The 11,149-nt window shown below is 38.0% G+C and overlaps 1 protein-coding gene across 1 annotated transcript in view; it reads left to right on the top strand.

The window, feature by feature from the left end:
* The first annotated feature begins 586 nt into the window (after window positions 1–586).
* Window positions 587–11,149, top strand: part of TTC29 (tetratricopeptide repeat domain 29) — a 213,863-nt gene continuing 203,300 nt past the window's right edge. The window contains exon 1 of the mRNA XM_027807747.2: window positions 587–832. The gene's annotated coding sequence lies outside the window, so the exon portion shown is untranslated. The remainder of the gene's footprint in view (window positions 833–11,149) is intronic.

Below are 11,149 nucleotides of genomic sequence, written 5' to 3'. Positions count from 1 at the left end.
TTAAGTGTTTCATGGCCTGATGTGAACTGAATATCCGGTGGGCAGTTCTGCTGTAGGCTTCCATAATACGGCTGGCTGTGGTTACAGGGCAGTTGAATTGGTGACCAATGTGAAGGCCTATGTCCTTATGTTACACCTTTATATTTTTCCTTCCCTCTCCATGCATTCTCTTTCTAATTTCCTCTGTTTCTTCTGTGGTTTTTTTTTTCCTTCAGGAAGCTTTTCTATTCACTATATATTTAGTATTTGCATTTTTTTTCTCAGACCTCTGTTAATCTTAACAGATGCATCAAAGGGAAAGTAAATATTTTTATTTCTAGTACTCTATTTTATTTCTAGTACTTTATTACTAAACTCCTCTCCTCTTTCTTATTTGTAATCCTTGGCTTTTGATTCCATCTTCTTTTCTCTCTATCCCATATTCTATAATCTAATCTTTATTTTCCTTCTCTACTTCTCCTCCTCTTTCTTTACTTATAGTTGTTCGTGTAGTAGGGTGGTTTTGGTTTTCTTCTTCCAAAATATTGAATAGATCTATTTCTCTTTTTCTGAGTCATTCAAGCCTGAAAAAGCATTTGTTTTATATTTTAGGCTCAGTAATCCTTCTCCACTCAGGATTATAGAGGCATGAGGTGGAGCCTTGTACTTCTGGGAAAGTATATATAGTTGTTGGCATTTGCCCACTCTGAAGGAGGACCTGCACTCAAAGAAAAAAGAAAAAATCCAAAGTGAAGAATCCTAGAGGAGCCCCCTTGAGAGCTGAAAACCGCCCTTCCCTAATGTGAAAAACAGATCATTTACACCGTTTCCAACAGATCAGAATTGCTGTAAGGTAAGCCTCGCTTATAGCTAATGTAAGTGGTTTGGTCTGTTTGTAACTGAATTTCAAAGCTGTGTACTGAAAGGGAAAGTGAAGTTACAAAAGTAGTGTGTCTGCTTAGAAAGGAAGTGCACTCTGACATACACAGAGCTTGGCTTCAGTCTGATAGGTCTGCATGCTTTCCCTGCAAATCGAAGTGCTCGGTCATTAACACAGTGAGTCACAGTAATGTGTTATGATCTGATCTGGCATTTATAAGGAAATAGAGTGTCTAGCCTTGGATACCTCTCCTACAGGTCATTTGTCCTGGTGGTAAAGAGAGTGCTTGTTCCCAAGAGAAAGCAAAGCTGCCCGTTATGGCAGCTCACACCCTGGAAAAGGCAACTGATTTCAGTGCATCTGTTTGTGATGTGCTCTCTAAACGGGGTCAGTGTTATAACTGGGAGGAGGGAGCAGTTTTAACCGTGAGTGAGTGCTCAGAGAAATGGTATAACTGACTCTGTCAAAGATGAATATAAAATGTAGACAAGCTGGCTTGTTTTATATTCACTTTTTTAAAAAAATACATATATAATGATTTGTTTCCTGGATCATTGATTTATATGTCAGACAGATGAAAAGCAAAATTTCTGTGATGCCTTTATCATTATTCTGACAAGGACTGCTTTTAAGTTAAAGACTGATAAAGAATGCCAACTTTTGACATTACTAGAACAGCCCTATCAGCTTTAATTTTCTTTTGTTTTCTTCTTGTCAAAGAAAGGCTATTAGAGAGAAATTATGATCTCAAACTGGTTAATGTATTGATGTGCATTTTTTTCCCATAAATTGCTTAGCCAATTTATAAAGCATTATATAATCTCATTGAGACACAACCTACAGAAGGTAGAAATTGCAAATATGGAACATCATCAGTCTTTAGGCCAGAGGTTCTCAAACCACTGGAAGACCATGGGTGAGTTGTCCACAGCTGAACCCTTGTGTCATATTGCACAGTTAAATGTATGAACCCATTTGTTCTGTTTGACTGTACTTTTGTATGCACAGTTTTCTTAGCATGCTAGAGACCGCTAGAGTGTGCTCAATTATAAGTCTGATAGGAAGCACACGTAGTGGTGCATAGGGAGTGTTCAAGGTTGCTGAAAGTTTATTTTTTTCCACTAAATTAGGGAGCTAGTGCTCTTGTCATTATAGATCAAAGTTGATTGACCTCATACCATTAGCATCAGTATAGTTACAGCACGGAGTTCATACAGAAAGCTGGAGAATTTAAAACTGGAAAGTTTCATTTTGACCAGTCTCTGTGTGTATGCTGCAGTTTCATACTTCAGGTAAGGAGTAGCTGTGCAGATTATGAACATTTCATGTAAACGTTTGTTGCCTCAGATCACACTCAGGCTCCAATATATTCTGATTCAAACCAGTCTTTACTCTTCTCCCTCTTTCTTTTCTCTGATTTTCTTCTTTCTACCAATTTACGAGTTTGATGAGTGTTCAGCCACGGTGTTTTCTATAAAACGTAATTGACAGCTAATAACAAGTTGCACCTCTTTAGCCTGCCATAGTCGTTGTTTTCAAAGCCTTTATAAACATTAGCTGAATCAACCATCGCCCAATCAAGTAGGCCAGTATTATTCATGTATTTTGACAAGTAAAAACTAAACTAGAAAACAAAATCAGATAGTTTCTTTGCAACCACAAGACTGTGCAAAAGCCAAGACAAGAACATGTATCTTCTGACATCTATTCCTATGCACAGCTATACATTATTGGGGTTTTTTTTCCAAATATGTATATGATTATCATTATGATTAAAGGGTTATGATTAACATACTTTCGGGAATAGATGACATAACTTATTTATATTTATACTAGAAGATTACAAATGTAAAAAAATGTAAAAAAAATCCTGAGTATCTTATAATAGGACTGACACAAACAGAGTACACTAAAGAAGTTTCTCCCTGCAGCTCAGCTGGATGTTAGCACAGATGTATAAGGCAATATGTGAAGTGAAAGAGAGAAACAAAGAACTGGAGAGAGAGGTGAGAAGGTGCTGATAAAATCAGCAGAAAATATAGAGAATGACAGAAAAAAAGAAGGAGGAAAAAAACTGGAAGAAAGATAAGTCAGACTGGACTTATTCATACCCAAGACTAAATTGTATGTTACAAATACTATGTACAGGATGTAATAATTGGACATTATTTAGTAAAATATACATATATCTTGCATATACAACCTAGAAGGGCACAAGTTTGAAATAGAAATAAAAATCGTATTTCCTGTCACAATATGTAAAGAGGCTGCTGTCAGTCAGTCTTGTCTATGTTTAATGCATAATGGTAAGGGAATAGAAATATTCTGTATGTTTCAGTATAGTGATGTCATGTATCAGTGTGTATCATACCTTATCATATATCTGTGTGTTATCAGTGAAAAGAAAAATATTTGGAGAGAAATTCTTAATTCACCAGTGAATAGTAGCATCTCAGTGGAAGGGCAGAGCCCCAAAATGACAATACCAGGCAGAGAGTTATTGTGAATTAAATCACCCTTTCTTTTCTTGTAGTGTCTGTGTTTGCAGTATCCTCTTTCAAGGGTTTGGTATCACAGAATAACTGTTCGTCTTTAGTCAGTTTCTGCACCAGTGATTCCATCTGCTGGGGATTCAATTGATTTTTCACATCTCAGCATAAGAAGGCCCAGACTGTGCCCTGTTGCCTGTGAGTGTGTGGTGGCACCAGCAGTAAGGAATGTCAAGGCAAATGCTTTTAGGGCAAGAGCAATGGTGATGAAAATACCACAGAGAGCTTTAAGGTTTCATGGAGCTGCAAACATTTTCTTATCTGAGCAGCTCAAAATGTGGATTTCATATGGCAAGAGGCTTTGTCCTATAGCATCCTGCCTTCTTATTCATGTTTTAAAAGAAAAGATGTGTTACTGTTCCTTATGTTGAAGCAACATTTATTTCCTTTTACATTTGGATTTAATCCTCAACTCTTTAAGCATAAAATTAATGTTCTTTTCCTAATTCTTTTAAAAGATACTCTGGGAAGTATCTCGCTTCCCGGAAGAGGAGAAGGTTAGGGGTAGGTGTGGGAGCAAGGGGATTGATGCTATGTTGGCTGAGATTTTACCTTCCTAATGTATTGTGCCACCAGGCAATATATTTATATTAACTTGCTGTGAGGGCACTTAAAACTTCTGAACAGACTGAGAAGAATAATAAATTCTCCCTGGGCCCTTGCTGCTCTGTTTTGCACATCTCCAGTCTTATGTTTTCCTAAATGAAATGGTAACAGACAGAGGCCAATGGGACTGTAGTGGCAAAATAAGTTCATAGAGAAGCATAGTCCTGGAGTATGAAGCCCACTGCAGGGACTGGGGGTGGATTACTTTATGAGTTTTCCCTAATGGTAGATGTAATCCCTGTGCTGGCCATGTGATAAAGTAAAATGTTGTAAACATTTCTTGCTCTTATATGGTGTTCCCATAAAATGAGCCCTCATTTTTGTTTAGTTCACTTGAAGCTCATGAGAACCTGACTTGGTCTTTGAGAACGTAGATTCAGATCTTTTCACCTGAATCCTGACAAATCAGGGTGTGATGCCTTTATGAAGGTATGACAGTGCTTTGCCTCTGTGATGCATGTAGGAATTGTTTTTTTCCCTCAAAGAAGGAATTTACAGGAAAGAGCTTCCTAGGTTGACAGCAGACGTGACTGGTAAAACAAGCTCTAAACTAGGAAGGTGGGAAAGAATGCTGCTAAAACTTGCTAAACACTTAAAGCCTTCTACAGACAGTAAAAGGGAAAGAGGTGTAATTGCATGAGGATGAAATTAAGAAAAACACGATAATGGTAAATGAAAGGATGCATCAAGTACACTGGCTGCATCACTGGAACTGGCTGTTGCTCTTACTGCTGGAAGCCTGGATACCAAACCAAATCTTGTAGTAGTGATAGAAATATGGTAGCCATTATATGCTCTGGATTAAGGAGTTGAAATGTATAAATGGATTAGGAAAGTGAGAAACTTAAACATGGGCAGTGAGATGGCATTGTCAGTGAAATAAAAAATGGGACCACTGGGAAGAGGGATGTTGAGAAAGATCCAAGGTTCAGAGCTGGATAATGATATCCGTTTTGTGAGGTAGGGCGGGGGGCAGAAAGTAGTGGAATTTATGTGATCAGGAAGACTTTAACTTTCCCAGATGAAGGCACAAAAAAATTAAAAAACTGGACATTTGAATACTGTGACTTTTTTCCCCAAATTTATTTTCCAGTAAAGTCAGGTCTCAGATATTCTTGGAAGTGAATGAAGATAGATATTTTTTGTACCGAACATTCAGTGAACCAGCAAAAAACAATGATGTGTTATGCTTAGTTTCACTGAACAGCAAGATCTAAAGGGGCTGGACATAAAAACTGATCTTAGAACAGATTCATTTTTGTCCAGTTCTCTTTCTGGAAAAAGTAAAACAAATCTGTATTTTTGGAGCCTTAGAAAGGCAAACTGAAAAACTTTAGTGAGGATATTTAGTGAGTACTGGGAAGCTTACATATTTAACATGGAGGAGGCATATAACAACTTTGATCAAAAAAGTTTTAGCAGCAAGCAGCTGAATACTAGTAGGAAGAGTGTAGAACTTCCCCAGAATGATAGTTATCTGAAACTGCTTGTTAAAAGTAAGAAGAGAACCCATAAGTAATGCAAAAGGGGATTGATTAGGAGGAAGAATTATGCCCTGGAGGTTAAAAGGTACAGAACTGAAGCAAGAATGGCCAAAAGCTGTATTAAACCAGACTTTACTAGTCATTTCAGTTCCCTGCAGAGCTCTTCAGCTTTGCAAACAAAAATTGCACAAGGAGGAAAAATTCTCATCCTATGTCTTTTCCAAGGAGCATGCACACACTAAGTAGGGGGATGTGTGATGGCTTTGAACAACTGGTCAGGAAAACCCACCTCATACACCTGAGAGCATGTTCATTGTTATTGAGAAGTGCTGAAACAGGGGCTACAGCCCCACTTCCTCGTGCTTTCTACCTTTGCCAAAATCAGTGCCACAAGAACCTCTTCAGGGGGCTGCTTCTATTTCCTGGTAGAATACCAGTGAACAAAGAGCTTAACGTAAGCCCTCTAGCTTGCCATTCAAGAGAGCTAGGCTAAATGGGACTGGTATGTGGCATTACATTTAGTACCATGGCAGAGAGAAAAAGTCTTCAGAAAAAGGCAAGACAAGAGAAGACTCATGTCTATAGGACTCCTAGCTCTTTTAGTGTCCCATTTGGATGGTATGTAATAAGTTCAGGAGGAATTTACGGGGCGGGGGGGGGGGAAGTAAATGGTCTCGGAGTCAACAAAGATGAGTGTACTTCGGTAGAATTCATTTCAATCTCAGTATTGTTAAGAAAATCAGTGGTCATTTGACATTTTGCTTTTAATCTGTCTGGGATTTAGTTCTCCATCTATAAAATGGGAATAATAATTTTTTTCTGCTGGTGGAGGCTGTGTATGTGAAAATACATGCATGCTTATTGTAAAGCACGACAAAACTGGTAACATAAGTCAATAATTTTATTCTTAGTGCAGAAATGTGGAGTGTGTGAGAACAAGGTTTGCAATGATCCATTCACTAAACATTTACATTTACATTTAATATGTAAACGTTTGTTGAATAAGGCAGCCATTTCGTAGGGAGAAAAAAAAGGAAGCAGTAATGATGTTTATACTATTCTGGTGTTTCGTGGAGAAACTGAAGGTTGTACAAATAACCTTAAGATCACCATTTCCTTTCTTTTTTAAGTATTTTTGTCAGTTTGTGAATGATTGATTTGGCAATCTTTATGTACTTCAGACTTATTTTAGTGTATCGTATATATATATGCGCACTTATGGAAAGACATAGAGTTGTATTATGTATGTATATAACAGAAAAAAAGTTATTACCATTAGGGTAGGAATAGTCTTGTGTTACGGCCTCTTACACAAACAAATACAGCACAACCAGTGAGCTCTCAACTGGTGAAATAATCACAGTAAGCCATCGAAGAAGCCATTCGTAGACTGAGATTAACATTGTGCCTAAAGGAAGAAAATTATGCATGGAACATCAAAAGTCATGAATGCCCTAGAAATGAATGCTACTGGGATCAGCAGGTTAGGGCTTGGGTTTACCTCCTGCCACAAAATCCTACAGAATGACCCAGCAAGAGTTCCACACAGATGAGATTACTGCATGTAAAAATGCATGCCCACCCCTACACTCGCTTTTTCATACGCAGACACATTTGTGAGGGGTTGCAGGAGGGAGACTGGCAGGTGGACCTCATTGTTGACCATTAATAGCATTTCACTGCTAAAAATCCTAATTGCAGTTTCAAGAAAGAAGTTTGACTGAAATACTGTTTTAGGTGCATTCATACCACCCAGTGCAGTGTGTCAACATGCGACAGTACCATTCCCTCCACCAAGGACTGGGGAGAAAAGAGTCATTCAAACTAAAGTCAGTCTTTAATCAAAGTTTCACTGGACTCAGTGTAAAATTGTCTTAAGTGAAGCCTGGGGGTGCCAGATGGTACACTTTCGGGGCTGTGTGGTATTCATCTCCATAGGGGCCTTCTGAGTGTGAGTCTTATGGATATGGGCACAGATAATTGTTATTGCAGTTGCTCTAAGACAGTAATGAAAGCATTACTTTAAAATTTCAATATTTTATGCTACAGTATTCAAGTAAGCATATTGCAAATTCTGGTTAAGGGAAAACAGTAAAGTTAATCAGCTGCAGGCTTTGATAAACAATGAGCAAAAGGAGAAGTTTCTACTATTTATAGTTCATATTATTTCTATGACATTGTACAACAGTATCTTCATGTTTGCCTTACTCTGCTGGGTGTATACATCAAGTTTACAGCATGATGGTGAATTCACTTTGGCAGCTTACTGGCTTCTGTGATATAAGTGCAGTTTCTTCTGCACTGGTTCTTTTGTCTATAATGTAGCTTTTGTTGATCATTGAAAAGGAATATTGGATTAAAGTGAACTAGAAGTATAAAACATGCTTTCTAAACAATACTATTTCAGCAATACTGCTCATAATATTCAAGCATGGAGTCAGGAGTTTGGTTTTGTTTCTTTTTTTTTTTTTTACAAAAATGATAAGCTGCTGAAATGATTGTGAAAATATCATAGACATCTGTAGTTCAGCCCTTCTTTAGCTCCTGTTCCTCTGAGGTTCATACAAAATTTGACTGTTTTTCCCCCCCTTTATTCTCTACCTTTAAATATTGTAAATCAAACAGTCAACACATTCAAAACATATCAGTTCTTTGAATCCTTCTGGAAGACTGCCTACTGTGCACTCTGAATTTTTAAGCTTTCCAGCATCTTGTATGACAAGTATGTTTTCTTCCAGTGGACATGTGTAATGCACAGTCTGTCAACTTTTTCCCCACTCTGTTGCTCAGAACGAGCTTCAGAATTCCTATATCAACTCATTTTTGATAGCTTGAAGTGTTCAGGTCTTTCTCAATGAATCCTGTAACCATAATTCTTGCACTGGAAGAATAAATACAAATCGTGGTAGCCCCTTGGTCAATCTTTCCTCTTGTTCAGCTTTGCTTGCAGGCTGGAGCCACCAAGGCAGTGTTTTTGTTTGTCTTGCTCTGTGTGCTCCCTCTAGTGATCCAACAGCGTAAAACATTTCCTTCTGAGGGGGGAGAGCTGGAATTTCCCAGGTGGCTCACAAAACGTTTAATGAAGTGTGTAGCACAACCATTTCATTACAACATATTGTGTACTTTTGCCTTTAATAACTGCATTCCTCATCCAAGAAGTCTCTATAGCTTTCAAAAATGAATTACAGTGGTATTATTTTTCTCAGAATATATTTTTCCATGACAAGAATAGCACTTTCCTAAACTATTGTATTTATTAGCAACCTGTTACCCTCTGACACTACTGTCATTTTCATCAGCCTTGATAAAGTGAGTGATTTCAAAGCTCTTTAAAAATTATTAAAACAGTTGTATTTTATTGGTTGTTTTTTTTTCAAACTGTCCATGAAGCAAGAAAATAAATGTGTAAAAAAATTAGAATTTTTATTCTGATTTGATGGCAGTCAAAAAATCAGACTAGCCTAAGGGTGAAAAAATTTTCCGTGGTGGGACAGAGGAATTGTACTGTCCTGATGAAGAACAGGCTGACTTAAAAGGTTTTCTCCATCTCTGAGCCAAAGTATGAAGCTCGGGGCACCTATTCCTAGGTGACTACTGCTTCAGCTTCAGGAAGAGCTGCAGCACTTGCTGACAGTTTAGAGGCATTGAATCTGTAGAAACAGAGGCCCATGTGCAATTTCTTGCTTCTTCACTACTTTGCTCCTTCATTGCTTTTGTACTTGCCTGTTGTCTACTGCTTTTTCTCTTGTCCACTGAGGATGTGAAGATATGTATCAAGATTATATATAGATAGGGCAGAAGATTGAGTGCTTGCTTTCTACAATGACAGGTGAATTTTACCCTGTTAGAGGGATATAATGATGGCATAAGGGAATCTATTCCTTCAAAATGCAAAAAAAGGAGAGCGTAATTAATACTTTGACTCCCTGTACATTACAGTACCTCTGCTTAAATAATACTTCTTAATTTATTAAACCAGTTTTTTGACAACAGCATAGTTACTGGTTGACAGAGCTGTGAATTAGTTACCAATGGCACCTTTTAGCTAGGCTGAGGAATTAAGAGGCAGAGACTGAACTTCCTTTTGATCCAGAAGTCATGTTTCTGAAATATGCTCTTACATCTTTGGAGAAATCACATGTAACCTAGTTGCTGTGGACAGGGATACGATGCAAGCTCCTTCCAAAGAGGTCCTTTCAGTATGATTGTTCAATGCCCTGTAATAAGTATCATTATAGAAAGCTTCATCCATTGTGTAATTCAAAGAAGTTAGAAGAGTTGCAATTAAAATAATTTCATTTCTTATATATTTGCATAAAAGTATTAGAACAAAATATGTATTTTTTTAAACTGTGGCTTTATTCCCCATATCACTGTCCTTGGAGCATCACAGACTTGGGTTTCTTGTTCAGTTCTTGACAGATATTTGAAAGGGACACTTCTGCTGTAAGCACAGCAGCAGCTGCACCTACAGCTCAGCCTCCCTGATTTATAATGCGAGTGTCTTCCTATTTGTTACAGCCATATTCTGCCCTTTTTGAACAAACTTTATCTTCCTGTGAACTTCAGCAATTCTGAGACTGCATACAGCAGCCCTAGTCATGTGCAGGTGTCAACATTTTAATAAGTGTTTGTTTATTCACAAAGTACACTACATATGGCATCCAATTCTTCTGGTGCTGGTTGAGCATTTCTCAAATGATGGGTACAGGATCGGGCCCTTAATTTACCAGCAACCAGGGCATTTAAATGAACTATGCCTTGGACAGCAGATTGGATGAGCTGTTCACATGGAATTTTGCTTGATGTGCTAAGTATCTCTGATAGGTCCAAGCAGTATTAAATCTGCTGTGCATGTGTGATTAATCTGTGCATGCACAGTGAATCTTACTGGCCCAGATAAAAAAGTGCTATGTAATTATTTCATTAGCAGCCAGCAATTCTACACTGAAACTAATCTATGTAGTAAAAGCAATCTGCAATTAGCCTGACAGCAAACTGTCCATTGCTGTTGTATGTTAATGTATCCATACTTTCTGCTGAAGTCACTCTCATTTAATTCATTCCTGTAATTGAAGGGGGGGTAAAAAAGCCAAACAACACCTTAGAAAATTTCCTATAATGAAGAATCAAGGAATTATGTCAAGCAAATAGCAAATGAAAGAAACAAACTGTGGAGATTGGCTTCCTTGTGCAAGACAGAGAGAAAGGGGATATAAAACCACTGGAGGATTCCAGGTCTACCAAAAATTGTGAACTTGCTGAATGGATTGTTCACATCGGCTAGAGATGAATAGGTAGAAACCCTGGCAAACAGTGGCTTCTTCTCATGCAGGGATGGAGGTAACAGGGCTGAAAGAGACTTTTGTAAAGTTCTAACAAAGGTGACAGTGTAGATAAGATCTGTACATACTGAGTTTTTCTACTAGTTTGCCTGAGTCCTTCATAAAAAAAAGAAAAACCACCATAACAACAAAAACCACAGCGGTTTGTGGATATCAAATAAAACCAGCCCACCGAACAAGAAAACTGCAGAAATCCAACTGAAGGCTGTGGGATTCACCAAGAGGCTGATGGAGGGGAAACCTGACCCAGGAGGAAGACTTACTAGCAGAACCAATACAGATCTGAGCATGGCTTCCCTATACTCA

The sequence above is a fragment of the Falco cherrug genome, chromosome 1 (genome assembly GCF_023634085.1).
Source record: "Falco cherrug isolate bFalChe1 chromosome 1, bFalChe1.pri, whole genome shotgun sequence".
In the NCBI taxonomy this organism is placed as follows: Eukaryota; Metazoa; Chordata; class Aves; order Falconiformes; family Falconidae; genus Falco; species Falco cherrug.
Note: the sequence above shows the minus strand (reverse complement) of the source record. Positions and strands in the feature narration are given on the sequence as shown.